Source organism: Balaenoptera ricei, chromosome 5 (assembly GCF_028023285.1).
Source record: "Balaenoptera ricei isolate mBalRic1 chromosome 5, mBalRic1.hap2, whole genome shotgun sequence".
NCBI classification, from domain to species: Eukaryota; Metazoa; Chordata; class Mammalia; order Artiodactyla; family Balaenopteridae; genus Balaenoptera; species Balaenoptera ricei.
Window position 1 is genome coordinate 36,654,631 of NC_082643.1, and position 18,829 is coordinate 36,673,459.

Here is an 18,829-nt window from a genome sequence, read left to right on the forward strand (position 1 = left end):
AAGAGCTGCTTTTGAGCTTGCTCTTCCCTGTAATTAGAGATACTGATTAAGAAGCCCAGGGGCATTGGTCCAGCCAAACTCTAGGTAATCCTTAGTCCTGGGTTGGTTTTGTAATTGATCTGAAGACTGAGGACAACTTAGGTAGACCTAGAGTCAAATTACTAGTGATCCAGGATCAAATTTGATTCAGTAAATATTGTTATAATTGATACTCCCAGTATCGTTTCAATGAATTGTGAAGTTTAAAAGGTATTTGTGAGCCGATTTCCATCTTATCAATCTTCTTCACATGTAGTTATTTTTAAAATCTCACTACCTGTCTTATTTTTAAAGGATTCTAAAAAAGATTTTAGTTTCCTAGTAAGTTTCGCAATTGTTCAGGGCCAGGTCAGATCACTGAAATGTCACTTCTGAGGTTGGGCCAGGACCAAAGCAATCCATAAGGATGAATTGGATAGGACTTTTCCTCTGATGTTTGCCTCATCATTAGTCTAATAGGATTATAAAGTTCTTGGCCTGTCTCAGAAATAGGTGCTATTATCCTAAACTTTATCAAACATGATTCTAAGGGATTAGAAAAGGAAATGTGTACAGCTGACAGCCAAGAAGCAAGAACCACCCTAATAATTCCTGAGCAGAAAGATCTAAATTGTAAACCCGATAATACTGGGGTTTTTGGTTTTTTTTTTGAGAACATGATTGGAGTAAAATAGGAAGCATTTTCCAGCTAATATGGCATCATTTGTAAGAGCAGTTACGATGTGACAAATAGGGGGAAGGTGTCTTAAAATTATACATAAACTCCCTTTCAGGATGTGCTTCCTGAATATCGGGAGGGAAATGCACTGCATTATGAGATGGCCACTGCAGTGAATTTATATTATGTTTATCCCAGCTTGACTTTTTAAAAATTATTTGTGAGAGAGTTCAGGTAATATGGCTATCTTTGAAAGTATTCATTGAATCTCAAGGCTAATGATTTCTATTAACCAAGAATGGCAAACTACCACCCCGAGCGCCAAATCCAAGGCCTGTTTTTTTTTACAGCCTTTGAGCTAAGAATGCCTTTTATACACTTTTTTAATGATGTAAGAAAAGGAGTATGCAACAGAGGCTGTATGTAGCCTACAAAGCCTGAAATATTTACCATCTGACCCTTTACAGACAAAGCTTGCCAACTTTCAGAAGATCAAAAACTGACCTCCTGTGGTCTAGATATGACCTGCGAGGTATATTTTATTTTGCCTAACCTGTATTTTATTTTTAATTTAAATTAGTTGTCAACATATTCACGTGTAAAAGGTCACATGCAAATTGAGATTTCCAGCTTCTTTTGGACACTGGCTGATTTAGCAACCCACATGGCAGCAAATCTGCTAGAGGTAAAGAGGACTGGCTCAGTGGTTGCGAGTTCATTTCTGAGAGGAATGCCAAATACAGCTTTCTTCCTTAAGTCACAGTTTTGCTCCAAGTTGACAACTGACTTGAGATCACACTTTAGTTTCAAGTTTTCAAATTCCAGAAAAAAAATCCAGGTGCTACTTTTTTTATTGAGATTGTATTAAAATTTTAAATTAATATAGACCTGATATCTTGATGATGAAATATTCTATTCAAGAACAAGGGATGTCTTTCCATTTGCTCAAACATACTCTTGTGTTTTTCCAGCAAACTCTAAGTTTTCCAGAAAACTATAAATTTTTCTTCATATAAAATTTTTATATTTCTTAAGTGTTTCTTAAGTATTTTATCTTTTTTTGTTGCCATTTTAAATGGAGTTTTCTCTTCCATCTTATTTTCTAACTGGCCATTATTTATGTATCTGAAGGCTACTGGGTTTTGCATATTAACTTTATATCCTGCTATCTTGCTAAATTCTTTTTTGTTTGAGTTTGTTTTATAATTAATTCTTTGAGGTTTTCCAAGATCATATCATCTTCAATAGACATAGTTTTTTTTTTAATCTTTGAAAATTAACACTTTATTTTCTATTCCAAAATAAAAATACCAAATTTAACTGTAAATGTAACAGAACTAAAAGCTGAAGGGAAAATAAGGGGATTACTGAACTTCAAATCTTCTCTAACCAATAGATAATTCTTGAAAGAGACTTCTGAGATAAGAAACAAAATTAAAAACCATTAAGAGACTGAAGTCACTAGGTTTTTTTAAACTTTTTTTTTTGCTTTGTGATATTATCAACTGTCTCCATTTTTTTAATTTAATTTAATTTTTTTTAATATCTTTGAGTATAATTGCTTTACAATGGTGTGTTAGTTTCTGCTTTATAACAAAGTGAATCAGCTATACATATACATATATCCCCATATCTCCTCCCTCTTGCATCTCCCTCCCACCCTCCCTATCCCACCCCTCTAGGTGGTCACAAAGCACAGAGCTGATCTCCCTGTGCTAGGTAGCTGCTTCCCACTACTCTCTATTTTACATTTGGTAGTGTATATATGTCCATGCCACTCTCTCACTTTGTCCCAGCTTACCCTTCCCCCTCCCCGTGCCCTCAAATCCATTCTCTATGAATAGACATAGTTTTAATTCTTCTTTTCTAATTCTTAATGTTTCTAATTGTTTTATCTAATTGCATTGGCTAATACCACTCATAAAACTGTAGTGGAGATAGAGAACATCTGTCTTGTTTCTGACCTTAGTAGGAATGCCTTTGTAATTCTGCATTAAGTAAAATGCTGGCCTTTTATAATATATAATTGATAATGTTAAGGAAGTATTAATCTAGTCCTATTTTCTCAAGGATTTGTATAAGGAATGCTTGTTGAATTTGTCAGAGTTTTCTCCGTCTATGGAGATAAGCATATGATCCTTCTTTTAAAATCTATTAATAAGTTGAATGATATTAATATATTTCCTAACACTCAACTATCCATATATTCCTGGCATAAAACCTACTTGGTCATGGTGAATTATTTCCTTAATGTGATATTAGAGATTTTTAATAGTTTATTTAGAATTTTTGCATCAATATTCATAAATGATACTGGTCTCTAATTTTTTCTTTATGTGCTATCTCTTCAGATTTAGGTATCAATGTTATAACTGCTTTTTTTTTTTTTTTGAAACATCTTTATTGGAGTATAATTGCTTTACAATGGTATGTTAGTTTCTGCTTTATAACTGCTTAAAAAAAAAAAGGTCATGAAGAACCTAGTGGTAAGACGGGTATAAAGACCCAGACCTACTAGAGAATGGACTTGAGGATATGGGGAGGGGGAAGGGTAAGCTGTGACAAAGTGAGAGAGTGGCATGGACATATATACACTACCAAACGTAAAATAGTTAGCTAGTGGGAAGCAGCTACCTAGCACAGGGAGATCAACTCTGTGCTTTGTGACCACCTAGAGAGGTGGGATAGGGAGGGTGGGAGGGAGGGAGATGCAAGAGGGAAGAGATATGGGGATATATGTATATATATATATATAACTGATGTACTTTGTTATAAAGCAGAAACTAACACACCATTGTAAAGCAATTATACTCCAATAAAGATGTTAAAATAAATAAATAAATAAAAAGAAGTAGCAGGATCAGCATGTTACTTAGAGATAGGGAGGAAAACATCTAGAACAATCTTCTAAAAGTTGAATGTGTTTCCTCTGCGTGGTGAGAAATGGGGTTGGAATGGGGCAGTGTGTGCAATTGCTATTTTTTCATACAAGTCTTGTACAATGATTTGATTCTTGAAACTGTGTGCATGTGAAACTTTTCTTAAAAATAAAAGAGTAAATTAAAAAAAAAAAAGATTTGCAAGTTTTCTTTCATTTGCTCTGAAACAATTTATGTATTGATAACACTGGGACTACCTGGCCTCTAAAGAACATTTCCAAATATCTGTTTGCACATTTATGGGAGTTTCGAAGATGAATTCCTTGACAAAAGGAAAAAGAAAAGAGACCCTATTCATGAAGAACTGATCCTCTAAAAAGAATATAAGAAATATGAGATAGAGCTGGATTTTATAGAAAAGAAGTGGAATGGTAATAGCTTTGAGGACTTTTTAAATTGCTTTTTCCATGGGTTTTCAGAAATGGATTCCATGGGTTTTCAGAAATGAATTATAAAAAGATTTGTAAAAAAAATTAGCTGGGAACCTTTTATCAAAAACAGATTTGCAAAAATTACTGCCTTTTAGCTGAAATTTATTAATGAAAAAGAAAATTTGTAATTAATGCTCAGGTGTCTTCAGGTTAGCTTTTAGAAGTGAAATCCCAAATGCTTTCTAAAAACCTCTCTAAAATGTACCTTACCAGTTTGGAGACTGGATTTGATGCAGAAAGGGCAAGTTATTTTGCAAGCCAGAACTTGGAAGGCATCATGTTTCTCATAACATTTTGAAAAGTAACTATGGGAACTTTTTACACATTTAAATTGAACAGATGTGTAATTTTTTTCTGTCCAGTTGTGGTTGTTACCATGTTTAAGTAAACGTACTTCTTGCTTACATGTGTTTCCTGTGTTATGTGAGCTCTAGGGACCCACACCTGACTGAGTTTAACTTGCTTATTAGCAAGTTTCCATCCGAGCAGATTTGGTTTGATTCTGAGGTCAACTGGAACAAATATTTTGCCTTTAAGGACCCTAATAAAATCAGTTTGTATTTACAGGGACTGAAATGGCCTGTTTGTTTGTTTTTAACAGATAAAAATATACTTTTAATGACAACAATTTCCTTAATGCATCTAGAAAGATAACTTCTTTTTTAGCACGTTGTCAACATTTGACATAGCACAGCTTGAGGGATAAAAGTACCTGGATATGAAAATTATTTTGTATAACCATAACTGAAAGTATCTAAGAGGTTGCTTAAATTTTCTCATATATAGACAATATTTAGAAGCAGTGACAGCCATATTATATGGCAATATTAACTATGTTATAATAAAACCATTTAAAGAGTAAGGTGGTAGTGTTGGAACCAAATATATTTTGAAGATTCTCTTCTCCCTACTAGAGAAAAGCTACTTGAGGGCATGTTGATTTTTCATCTCTGTAGGGCCAGGGCACCTCACATATTATTTGGCACAAAAGAATTGCAACTTCATAATCTCCTGCCTCAAATAGACTCTCAGCATTTCTTATCAACGCTTTTACTTAAAGCTATAACTGGCCTTATTCCAGAAAGGCTATAAAGCAGCTGTTACTTTCAATCAGCTTTTCCTCTCAGTCCCTAAAACGATTTCAAACATTTGCTACCCAGGCCTCTCTATTCAACTCTACTTTCCTCAGTTTTCTCTATTTATTTAAAAAAAAAATTTTTTTTTTTTTAATATGAGCTCTTCAAGCATAATCTCAACTCCCTAACCCCCTACCTCCAATTATTTTCACACCCATACTTCTGCTTAGACTAACATCTCCACTGTTGCCGAGCGCCATCTCCCTGCTGATTGCTCCAAGAATTTGCTTTGCTTCATTTTTTCTCCTCTTTCCCTCCCCCAGTATCTTCACTCTTCCTCTCTACTGCCTGATCTTTCTTAACACGCCTCCACAGTGTTGCATCAGACCACATTACCAGATAGGATAAAATACCATTTCTTCTCCTTATATTCTAATATCCTAGGGTTCAGATAAATTAAGTCATTTTTGAAGGTTACTCACAGTCACTTTTTCTCCATTTATGAAATCATTTGAACATTCATTTAATAATCTCATATTTGCCAGGCATTATATTAGATGTTGATGATACGAAGATAAATGAGTTCTATAGTCCTTGCCTCAAAGGATTCCAATTAAGTGAATGAGGCAGACACACAAGCAGGGAATTATAAAACTAAAGAAAGCCAAGGTGAGGTGTGTACAGGTGTTAGGGTGATGTGGAAGAGGGGCACTGCCTCACCAACCTACACCCACACTTCCTAGGATGTATTTCCATAGATATAAAATTGACCATGGGTGGGTCCACCTCTGGAAATGACTGTTCCTATTCTGGCTCCCAGTTATTGATATCTGTTTAATAAATCCACAGTGGGAAACACTATTATATTTTAATAATTAAACATAATCATTTTAAATAGTAAGAAAAATATATACAAAAGTAAATTATTGCTACCAAAATTTCTACAGACCATATTGCTACCTTTTAATAAAGGGGGAAAATAACACATATAATTGCTTGTATCTACACACACACACAAAAACCTGAAAGGATGCACAGGAAACTTAATAATGGTTACCTATGTGAAAGGGAGGGATTTTTCCTCTGTTCATTTTTATAAATTTTATTTTTAACTGTATATTGCTTGTTCAAAAATTTGAATTACAACAAAGAAATCCTAGAGGTCTCTGCACCATCTGACCTCAACTTTTCAATCTTATTTTACACTTCTCTGCAACATGATACAAATTAAGCTAGTCTCATCTCTTAATCGAAGAATCATTAGCATGCAAGTTTTGCTCATCTGAGCCCTTCATCAGGCATGTCCTCTATCTAAACCCTATTTCTTCAAGGAGCAGCTCAAGTCCAGCATCCTTCATGAGGCCTTCTCTATTAACGCCAGCTCACAGTTACCTCCCTTAAACCATCGCTCTATATAACAAGTTAAGGTATGTCCACCCATGTGGCACTGGTCATTTGTAATGTTACCTAAATAATGTTTGTGTTTGGATGTTTTGTATCCACTAGATTCCCAGCTTATACCTCCTTGCATCATCCACATATAAATAAAGCACTTAATATTTCTTGAATCAATTAATCCAATCCATTCGCTGAGGGGGATAATTTTGTCTTAATGAAAACCATTGAATGAAAATAAACAATAGACTGTTGGAAGTGTTTCCTAAGTCCCTGGAGAACAGTATGGATCTGGATCAAACAAGCTTGAGTTCAAGTGCTGGCTCTCACTGTGAATTTAGGCAAGTTACTTAACATCCCTACGCCTTCCTGCCCTGTTTCTTTTTTCTTTTCTTTTTTTTTTTTAATTTTTATACAATTTTTATACATGCCATTTACAGTTATTACAAAGTATTGGCTTTATTCCCTGTGTTGTACAGTAGACTTGAGTCTGTCTCACCCCCAATAGTTTGTACCTCCCACTCCCAGACCCCTATATTGCCCCTCCTCCCCCCTGCCCTGTTTCTTGAATCTAGATAAAACAACTGGCCTCAAAGATCTGGAGTTTGTTTGGAGAATTAAGTGAAATGATGTAGATACAGCAATTAACACTGTGCTCTAGCACAGAGTATAGGCTCAACAGAAGATAGTCATGTCATTCTGAACATTTAGGAAGTTCTTGTCAGGAGAAAATAGAATACTGCAAATACAGTGATGGCGGTTACTTGCACAGGTGCACTGCCTTCCAGGGCCTGGGCGCCCCCAGACCTCACTCTCACCTTGGAGCCCTTGGTCTTGCTGTGGAGTAGCCTACACTTCCCTGCATCACCTCACCCCCAGTCAGCCTCTGCACTCAGGGCCTCCTCCACTCCTGCCAGGACAGGGGAAGATGAGTTACAGGAAGGCCAGCTCAGAGGTTAGGAAACATTTTCTTACAGAAAAGCTTTGTCATCCATGGTGGTCGGGGTCTTTAGTAAAATTAGGTTAATGGATTTCTTTGGCCATATCTGGCCATCTGAACCACCACATCTAAAATTGTTTCCATGGGAAACTATGTTCCAGCCTAACGACTGACTTAGAAAGGACCTATTGGAATGCAACTTGTTTGGGGACTGTTGGTAGATCAACATGCATAACTCATTGTCAATGAAAAAGGAATTGACATTTCTCCTGCTGAAACATACTGTACATACATTTTTACAACTGTTTCTTGGGGACACCAGGTATCTAAAGTTATTGAAAATAGCAGCCGTATAAGCCCATCAGATTGAATTGATTTTCTGGGACTAATTATATTTGAGCTTCAAACCCCAGCAACTCAAATGTGCTTGTTAGGTGTCTCTGAGACATTTTTAGAATTCAATACTTTGAAGCAAGGCAGAGGGAGCTTTTCCCTTTGCAGTGCCCCCCTTGTGGTTACGTAACACTGTGCTGAAGTGGCGCCCCTCCCCCACCCCTCCTAGAAGCCTTCCTGCCCTTGTATGGCAGCTGTTCCACTGCAGTTCTTGGTACTGAAGCAAGCAAGTCGAACCCTTATTAGGATCCAAGTTTAAAAGTTAAACAGCTCAGGGGCTAAGATTAAGGATCTCCTGTGTGTAGAATCTGGAAGATACTACATGAATCAACTACACTGTGTTTCGGATGAAGCTGTTAGATATGAATATAGGTGATCTGTATGAGATTGGTGTCCTAACACAAAAACAATGACTTGTTCTGTTTTAAATTCATCCTAAGTCCCAAGAAAGCATTTTTCTAACTCTCTGATGTTTCCATGTTGTGTAATTACCACAAGGAGCATCAAGAATGTCTTTTCTTTCCTTTTGCTTCTCTTTCTTACGTCCTTGTGGATGTGGGCAAAAGCAGCATCCACATACTCTCTGCTGTTTATTCCAGGTTTATGCTCAGTCCCTGAGTCACCCTCTCTTTTAAGTTAGTTTCTCTAAGAGGGAGAAGAAAAAAGCAGAACCAGGCAGACAGTTAATTCTCTTGTTCCATCCCCTCGACAAGGCAAGTTCTCAAGAAGGGTAGGATATAAGCATTTAATATACCAAAATAAGCCTTATAAAGTTACCCCACACAGAATGGAAACTGGTGCAATTACTGAAAACAGTACGAAGGCTCCTCAAAAAATTAAAAATAGAGTTGCTGTATGATCCAGCAATCCTACTCCTGAGCATACACCCAGATAAAACTATAATTCGAAAAGAGAGACTGGTTCAAGATGGTGGAGTAGAAGGATGTGCTCTCACTCCCTCTTGCAAGAGCATCAGAATCACAACTAACTGCTGAACAAGCATTGACAGGAAGACACTGGAACGCACCAAAGAAGATACCCCACATCCAAAGACAAAGGAGAAGCCACAGTGAGACGGTAGGAGGGGCGCAGTCACAATAAAATCAAATCCCATAACTGCTGGATGGGTGACTCACAAACTGGAGAACACATACCACAGAAGTCCACCCACTGGAGTGAAGGTTCTGAGCCTCATGTCAGGCTTCCCAACCTGGGGGTCCAGCAACGGGAGGAGGAATTCCTAGAGAATCAGACTTTGAAGGCTAGCGGGATTTGATTGCAGGACTTTGACAGGACTGGGGGAAACAGACTCCACTCTTGGAGGGCACACGCAAAGTAGTGTGCACATCGGGACCCAGGGAAAGGAGCAGGGACCCCATAGGAGACTGAACCAGACCTACCTGCTAGTGTTGGAGGGTCTCCTGCAGAGGCAGGGGGTGACTGTGGCTCACTGTGAGGACAAGGACCCTGGCAGCAGAAATTCTGGGAAGTACTCCTTGGCGTGAGCCCTCCCAGAGTCCGCCATTAGCCCCACCAAAGAGCTGGGCAGGTGCCAGTGTTGGGTCGCCTCAGGCCAAACAACCAACAGGGAGGAAAACCAGCCCCACCCATCAGCAGACAAATGGATTAAAGTTTTACTGAGCTCTGCCCACCAGAGCAACACCCAGCTCTACCCACCACCAGTCGCTCCCATCAGGAAACTTGCACAAGCCTCTTAGATAGCCTCATCCACCAGAGGGCAGACAGCAGAAGCAAGAACTACAATTCTGCAGCCTGTAGAAGGAAAACCACATTCACAGAAAGACAGACAAAATGAAAAGGCAGAGGACTTTGTACCAGATGAAGAAATAAGATAAAACCCCAGAAAAACAACTAAATGAAGTGGAGATAGACAACCTTCCAGAAAAAGAATTCAGAATAATGATAGTAAAGATGATCCAGGACCTCAGAAAAAGAATGGAGGCAAAGATCGAGAAGATGCAAGAAATGTTTAACAAAGACCTAGAAGAATTAAAGAACAAACACCTAGAAGAATTAAAGAACAAACAAACAGAGATGAACAATACAATAACTGAAATGAAAAATACACTAGAAAGAATCAATAGCAGAATAATTGAGGCAGAAGAACAGATAAGTGACCTGGAAAACAGAATGGTGGAATTCACTGCTGCAGAACAGAATAAAGAAAAAAGAATGAAAGAAATGAAGACAGCCTAAAAGACCTCTGGGACAACATTAAATGCAGCAACATTCACATTATAGGGGGTCCCAGAAGGAGGAGAGAGAGAGAAAGGACCCGAGAAAATCTTTGAAGAGATTATAGTCGAAAACTTCCCTAACATGGGAAAGGAAATAACCACCCAAGTCCAGGAAGCACAGAGAGTCCCATACAGGACACACCCAAGGAGAAACATGCCGAGACACATAGTAATCAGATTGACAAAAACTAAAGACAAAGAAAAATTATTGAAACCAAAGAGGGAAAAGTGACAAATAACATAAAAGGGAACACCCACAAGGTTAACAGCTGATTTCTCAGCAGAAACTCTACAAGCGAGAAGGGAGCGGCATGATATATTTAAAGTGATGAAAGGGAAGAACCTATAACCAAGATTACTCTACCCAGCAAGGATCTCATTCAAATTCGACAGAGAAATCAAAAGCTTTACAGACAAGCAGAAGCTAAGAGAATTCAGCACCACCAAACCAGCTCTACAACAAATGCTAAAGGAACTTCTCCAAGTGGGAAACACAAGAGAAGAAAAGACCTACAAAAACAAACCCATAACAATTAAGAAAATGGTAATAGGAACATGCATGTCTATAATTACCTTAAACGTGAATGGATTAAATGCTCCAACCAAAGGACACAGACTCGCTGAATGGATACAAAAACAAGATTCATACATCTGCTGTCCACAAGAGACCCACTTCAGACCTAGGGAAACATACAGACTGCAAATGAGGGGATGGAAAAAGATATTCCATGCAGATGGAAATCAAAAGAAAGCTGGAGTAGCAATACTCATATCAGATAAAACAGACTTTAAAATAAAGAATGTTGGGCTTCCCTGGTGGCGCAGTGGTTGAGAATCTGCCTGCCAATGCAGGGGACACGGGTTCGAGCCCTGGTCTGGGAAGATCCCACATGCCACGGAGCAACTGGGCCCGTGAGCCACAATTACTGAGCCTGTGCGTCTGGAGCCTGTGCTCCGCAACAAGAGAGGCCGCGATGGTGAGAGGCCTGCACACCACGATGAAGAGTGGTCCCCACTTGCCGCAACTAGAGAAAGCCCTCGCACAGAAACGAAGACTCAACACAGTCATAAATAAATAAAAGAACATGAATTTCTCTAAAAAAAAAAAACAAACAAAGAATGTTACAAGAGGCAAGAAGGACACTACATAATGATCAAGGGATCAATCCAAGAAGAAGATATAACAATTACAAATATATATGCACCCAACATAGGAGCACCTCAATACATAAGGCAACTGTTAACAGCTATAAAAGAGGAAATTGATGGTAACACAATAATAGTGGGGGACATTAACACCTCACTTACACCAATGGACAGATCATCCAAACAGAAAATTAATAAGGAAACACAAGCTTTAAATGATACAATAGATGAGATAGATTTAATTTATATTTATAGGACATTCCATCCAAAAACAGCAGATTACACTTTCTTCTCAAATGCACACAGAACATTCTCCAGGATAGATCACATCTTGGGTCACAAATCAAGCCTCAGTAAATTTAAGAAAATTGAAATCATATCAAGCATCTTTTCTGACCACAACACTATGAGATTAGAAATCAATTACAGGGAAAAAAATGTAAAAAACACAAACACACAGAGGCTAAACAATACGTTACTAAATAACCAAGAGATCACTGAAGAAATCAAAGAGGAAATCAAAACATACCTAGAGACAATTTACAATGAAAACACAAGGATCCAAAACCTATGCAATACAGCAAAAGCAGTTCTAAGAGGGAAGTTTATAGCAATACAAGCCTACCTCAAGAAACAAGAAAAATCTCAAACAATCTAACCTTGCACCTAAAGGAACTAGAGAAAGAAGAAAAAACAAAACCCAAAGTTAGCAGAAGGAAAGGAATCATAAAGATCAGAGCAGAAATAAATGAAATAGAAACAAAGAAAACAATAACAAAGATCAATAAAACTAAAACCTGGATCTTTAAGAAGATGAACAAAATTGATAAACAATTAGACAGACTCATCAAGAAAAAGAGGGAGAGGACTCAAATCAATAAAAGTAGAAATGAAAAAGGAGAAGTTACAACAGACACCGCAGTAATACAAAGCATCCTAAGAGACTACTACAAGCAACTCTATGCCAATAAAATGGACAACCTGGAAGAAATGGACAAATTCTTAGAAAGGTATAACCTTCCAAGACTGAACCAGGAAGAAAAGAAAAGAAAAACAGACCAATCACAAGTAATGAAATTGAAACTGTGATTAAAAATATTCCAACAAATAAAAGTCCAGGACCAGATGTCTTCACAGGTGAATTCTATCAAACATTTAAAGAAAAGCTAACACCCAACCTTCTCAAACTTTTCCCAAAAATGCAGAGGAAGGAACACTCCTGAACTCATTCTATGAGGCCACCATCACCCTGATACCAAAACCAGACAAAGATACTACAAAAAAAGAAAATTACAGATCAATATCACTGATGAATATAGATGCAAAAATCCTCAACAAAATACTAGCAAACAGAATCCAACAACACATTAAAAGGATCATACATCATGATCAAATGAAATTTATCCCAGGGATGCAAGGATTCTTCAATATATGCAAATCAATCAATGTGATACACCATATGAACAAATTGAAGAATAAAAACCATATGATCATCTCAATAGATGCAGAAAAAGCTTTTGACAAAATTCAACACCCATTTATGATAAAAACTCTCCAGAAAGTGGGCATAGGGGGAACCTACCTCAATATAGTAAAGGCCATATATGACACACCCACAGCAAACATCATTCTCAATGGTGAAAAACTGAAAGCATTTCCTCTAAGATCAGGAACAAGAAAAGGATGTCAACTCTCGCCACTATTATTCAACATAGTTTTGGAAGTCCTTGCCACGGCAATCAGAGAAGAAAAAGAAATAAAAGGAATACAAATTGGAAAAGAAGTAAAACTGTCACTGTTTGCAGATGACATGATACTATACATAGAGAATCCTAAAGATGCCACCAGAAAACTACTAGAGCTAATCAATGCATTTGGTAAAGTTGCAGGATACAAAATTAATGCATAGAAATCTCTTACGTTCCTATGCACTAATGATGAAAAATCTGAAAGAGAAATTAAGGAAACACTCCCATTTACCATTACAACAAAACGAATAAAATACCTAGGAATAAACCTGCCTAGGGAGACAAAAGACTGGTATGCAGAAAACTATAAGACACTGATGAAAGAAATTAAAGATGATACCAACAGATGGAGAGAAATACCATGTTCTTGGATTGGAAGAATCAATATTGTGAAAATGACTATACTACCCAAAGCAATCTACAGATTCAATGCAATCCCTATCAAATTACCAATGGCATTTTTCACAGAACTAGAACAAATCATCTTAAAATTTGTATGGAGACACAAAAGACCCCGAATAGCCAAAGCAGTCTTGAGGAAAAAAAACAGAGTTGGAAAAAAATGGAGCTGACTTCAGACTACACTACAAAGGTACAGTAATCAAGACAACATGGTACTGGCACAGAAATATAGATCAATGGAAAAAGATAGAAAGCCCAGAGATAAACCCACTTACCTATGGTCAACTAATGTATGACAGAAGAGGGAAGGATATGCAATGGAGAAAAGACAGTCTCTTCAATAAGTGGTGCTGGGAAAACAGGACAGCCACATGTAAAATAATGAAATTAGAACACTCCCTAACACCATACACAAAAATTAACTAAAAATGGATTAGAGACCTAAATATAAGACCGGACACTATAAAACTCTTAGAGGAAAACATAGGAAGAACACTCTTTGACATAAATCACAGCAAGATCTTTTTTGATCCACCTCCTAGAGTAATGGAAATAAAAACAAAAATAAACAAATGGGACCTAATGAAGCTTCAAAGCTTTTGCAAACCAAAGGAAACTTCAAACAAGGCGAAAAGACAACCTTCAGAATGGGAGAAAATATTTGCAAACAAATGAACGGACAAAGAATTAATCTCCAAAATATATAAACAGCTCATGCAGCTCAATATTAAAAAAACAAACAACCCAATCCAAAAATGGGCAGAAGACCTAAATAGACATTTCTCCAAAGAAGACATACAGATGGCCAAGAAGCACATGAAAAGCTGCTCAACATCACTAATTATTAGAGAAATGCAAATCAAAACTACAATGAGGTATCACCTCACACCAGTTAGAATGGGCATCATCAGAAAATCTACAAACAGCAAATGCTGGAGAAGGTGTGAAGAAAAGGGAACCCTCTTGCACTGTTGGTGGGAATGTAAATTGATACAGCCACTATGGAGAACAGTATGGAGGTTCCTTCAAAAACTAAAAATAGAATTACCGTATGATCCACCAATCCCACTACTGGGTATATACCCAGAGAAAACCATAATTCAAAAAGTCACATGTACCCCAATGTTCATTGCAGCACTATTTACAATAGCCAGATCATGGAAGCAACCTAAATGCCCATCGACAGATGATGGATGAAGAAGATGTGGTACATATATAATGGAATATTACTCAGCCATAAAAAGGAACGAAATTGGGTCATTTGTAGAGACGTGGATGGATCTAGAGACTGTCATACAGAGTGAAGTAAGTCAGAAAGAGAAAAACAAATATCATATATTAATGCATATATGTGGAACCTAGAAAAATGGTACAGATGAAGCGGTTTGCAGGGCAGAAATAGAGACACAGATGTAGAGAACAAATGTATGGACACCAAGGGAGGAAAGTGGCAGGGGGTGATGGTGGTGGTGTGAATTGGGAGATTGGGATTGACATGTATACACTAATATGTATAAAATGGATAACTAATAAGAACATGCTGTATAAAAAAATAAAATAAAATTTAAAAAATAAAAAAATAAAATTAATATACACCTCCATAGAAGCTGGGAAACATAGACAAACGTAAAATGAAATAAAGATCACCTGTAATCCTTCTATAGAGAAAAAAATATGATTACTGTTTTGGTAAGTCTTGTTCATATGTATAAATATATAAATTTTAAAATTAAAAAAAAAAGAAAAGAAAAGATATATGCACCCCTGTGTTCATAACAGCACTATTTACAATAGCCAAGACATGGAAACAGCTTAAATGTCCATCAACAGATGAATGGATAAAGACGATGTGGTATATTTACGGTGGAATATTACTCATTCATAAAAAAGAATGAAATAATGCCATTTGCAGCAACATGGATGGACCTAGAGATTATCATACTAAGCAAAGTAAATCAGAGAAAGACAAATACCATATGATATCACTTAACATGTGGAATCTAAAATATGACACAAATGAACATATCTGCAAAACAGAAACAGCCTCATGGACATAGAGAACAGAGGGAGGTGGGGAAGGGATGGATTGGGAGTGTGGGATTAGCAGATGCAAACTATTATATACAGGATAAATAAACAACAAGGTCCTACTGTATAGCACAGGGAACTATATTCAATATCCTGTGATAAACCATCATGGAAAAGAATATGAAAAAGAATATATATATGTATAACTGAGTCACTTTGTTGTACAGCAGAAATTAATACGACATTGTACATCAACTATACTTCAATAAAATTTTTAAAAAAATAAAGATACCCACCCAGTACATTTGCCTCGTTCTAAGGGATAGTTTGAACTTTCTGCGCATTCTGGAAATTAAACAAGCTGAAATTTTTTTTTTTTTTTTACAAAAGAACTTGGGACACCAGAAATCTCCAGCCACTTGTGAAATGCCTCCTTTATACTCCCAAAAATGAATGAGAAGCTCCAAGTCCTGAAGACAATCAGTCTTGGTGCAGAAGCAGAAGCGGAAAGAGGTGGTTACACATCACTAAGTGCTGTGATAAAGCTTTTCAGACCGTGCTGGGGAGGGATTGTTCAGGGGCCTCTCAAAAGTCCTCGTAGACAAACAGATGGCTCATCAGGGCCCAGTCTTCAGGTGTTCTGGAGCGGGGCAGCTGAACCCCAGAAAGGCCAGAGATTCCCTGAGGCGATTCTCTGACAGTCCTGAGGCTCCCTAACTTTTGGAAGTAACTGTGTGGGTGATAATTGGTACTTGAATTCATTCTTTGTTCAACAAACATTTATTGTGCGCTTATTAGGTACTGGGAGTTACAGTGGCAAACAGGTTCTCCTGAAGATTATGGCCTAGTGTGGAAACCATTGAACAAAAAACTATACATGTATAATAGCAGCTCTGCCAAGTCCCGTAGTGGAAAATGCAGGGCGCTAAGAGATCTGAACCCAGGGACATTTGGATTGGAGAGAGATGGTGTGCAGGGCAGGGTGTGTCAGGGAAGAAAACAACATTAAACCCAAGACCTAAAGCTTCGTGGAGGCTGAGGGAAGGGCGTGTGTGTTTTCCTGTGGGGAAAAACCTGGCTTCAGAGGCGGAGCAGAGCATCAGGGGGACAGAGCCCCATGCCCGGGAAAGGGAGGAGGTTGCAGGGCGACCAGAGACGTAGACACGTCCTTCAGGGTTTGCAGGAACTGTCACAGATTTTGGACTCTGTGGATGATGGGAAGCCATTGAATGGTTTAAGCTAAAGAATTAACATGACCAGATCTGTATTTTTAAAAATCACTCTGACTGCTGTATAAAGTAGTGGCCACCAAACTTTTCAAGTAGTGTACCTCTATCAATAAAACATTTAAAATCTGCATGCCAATACAAGCACGTTTGTATACACATCACATTATGTGTATTATAAAATACAGAATAGTCGTTTTAAAGGATGAGATAAATTGAAGTCCTAAGCTTTTCCTCCTGCCGCTCACTCTGCAATGGCAGGTCTGTTTGGGGGCTCCTGGTGTGCAGTGTGGACGGAGGGACTGTCAGCGGGGAGACGGGTTCCGTGATAATCCGGGTCAGAAGTGGTGGAGGCTTGGATTAGGACGAGGAGGGAGAGACGTCGACAGACCTTAAACGTATTTCACAAGTCGAACAGAAAAGCCTGAGTGGCTGGTTGGCTGGGATGGGTGGGGGTGGGGAGGAGGCGACGTTAAAGGTGACCCCCAGTTTCTGGCTGGAGTAACTTCTCAGATGATGGTGTCAACTTACCCTTTTTTTTTAAATTAATTAATTTATTTTTGGCTGCATTGGGTCTTCGTTGCTGCGCACAGGCTTTTCTCTAGTTGCAGCGAGCGGGGGCTACTCTTTGTTGCGGTGCACGGGCTTCTCATTGCCGTGGCTTCTTTTGTTGCGGAGCACGGGCTCTAGGCGTGCGGGCTTCAGTAGTTGTGGCTCGTGGGCTCAGTAGTTGTGGCTCACAGGCTTAGTTGCTCCGAGGCACGTGGGATCTTCCCCAACCAGGAATGGAACCCGTGTCCCCTGCATTGGCAGGCGGATTCTTAACCCCTGCGCCACGAGGGGCATCCAGTGTCAACTTACCCTTGAAATACAGTCAAATGAAAAAAGTCTGCCATTTACATTTTGGAGGAAAAAAAGAAATGAACTTTTCTAGATGTTTTTAACAGTGTGTGTGTGTGTGTGTGTGTGTGTGTGTGTGAATGTTTATTTTTGTGAGAAGGATTACCTCTAGCCCTCACATTTTCTGTTCTCACCTTTTATGTCTCTAAGGGAAGGAAGTTCCAAGATTTAGAAATCTTAGAAAGCCAAGATTTCTAAGGTCCCACCTTTTGCTCTCTTGCTCTCTCTCTCATTCTCTCTCTGGTACTGAATACATTCTGGGTTGTAAAATTTACAGGAATACTTTTATTATTTGCAATTTTGATTGTGATATATATTTAAATTATATACATAAATTACATGTAAAAATTATATATATATGTAAATTAAACCTCTTCCTTCTTCCCACTGATCCATTTTATAACCTTTTTCTTAGTACATTTTCAGAACCACTTGAGTATTCCAGGGTGTAGTACACTCAAGGTAATGCTATTCACAGATTTCCACAAAAATAACAAAAATGGGGGGAGTTATGGCTATTCTAATATGGCATCTTCTGCACATCCCCAGAGAACTGCCTGGGAATCCCCTCATTAAGTAAGCCCTTGCCTCAGTACTTATCTGTAGGCAAATGTCAGCTGCAGATACTATTTTACAAGTCCTTTAAAAAACCACAACTACTTATAGTGATTAGGAGGAGCCAAAAGGTAATGGATATAGAGCATTCTGTAAACTGTAGGTTCATATACGAATGTCCATTAATATCTTGAAAACAAAATTATTTCAAAGTGCTGCTGAAGTAGCTACTTATATGGAAACTGAATAAATCAATACATGAAATGGGAAACGCTGTCATGACCACAGCCCTGGGCCATAATTAAGTCTGCTGAATGATGCCGAGTTTGGAATGATATTTAGGATGGAAGCAGGATGATTCTCCAGGATGCACACTGAGTGAAAATAGATTTCCTATACCCTGTTCGATGTTTGTAATTACTTTTCACTTTCTTAGTTATAAAAATCAGCGGGGGGCTTCCCTGGTGACGCAGTGGTTGAGAATCTGCCTGCCAATGCAGGGGACACGGGTTCGAGCCCTGGTCTGGGAAGATCCCACATGCCACGGAGCAACTAGGCCCGTGAGCCACAACTACTGAGCCTGCGCGTCTGGAGCCTGTGCTCTTCAACAAGAGAGGCCACAACAGTGAGAGGCCCGTGCACCGCGATGAAGAGTGGCCCCCGCTCGCTGCAACTAGAGAAAGCCCTCGCACAGA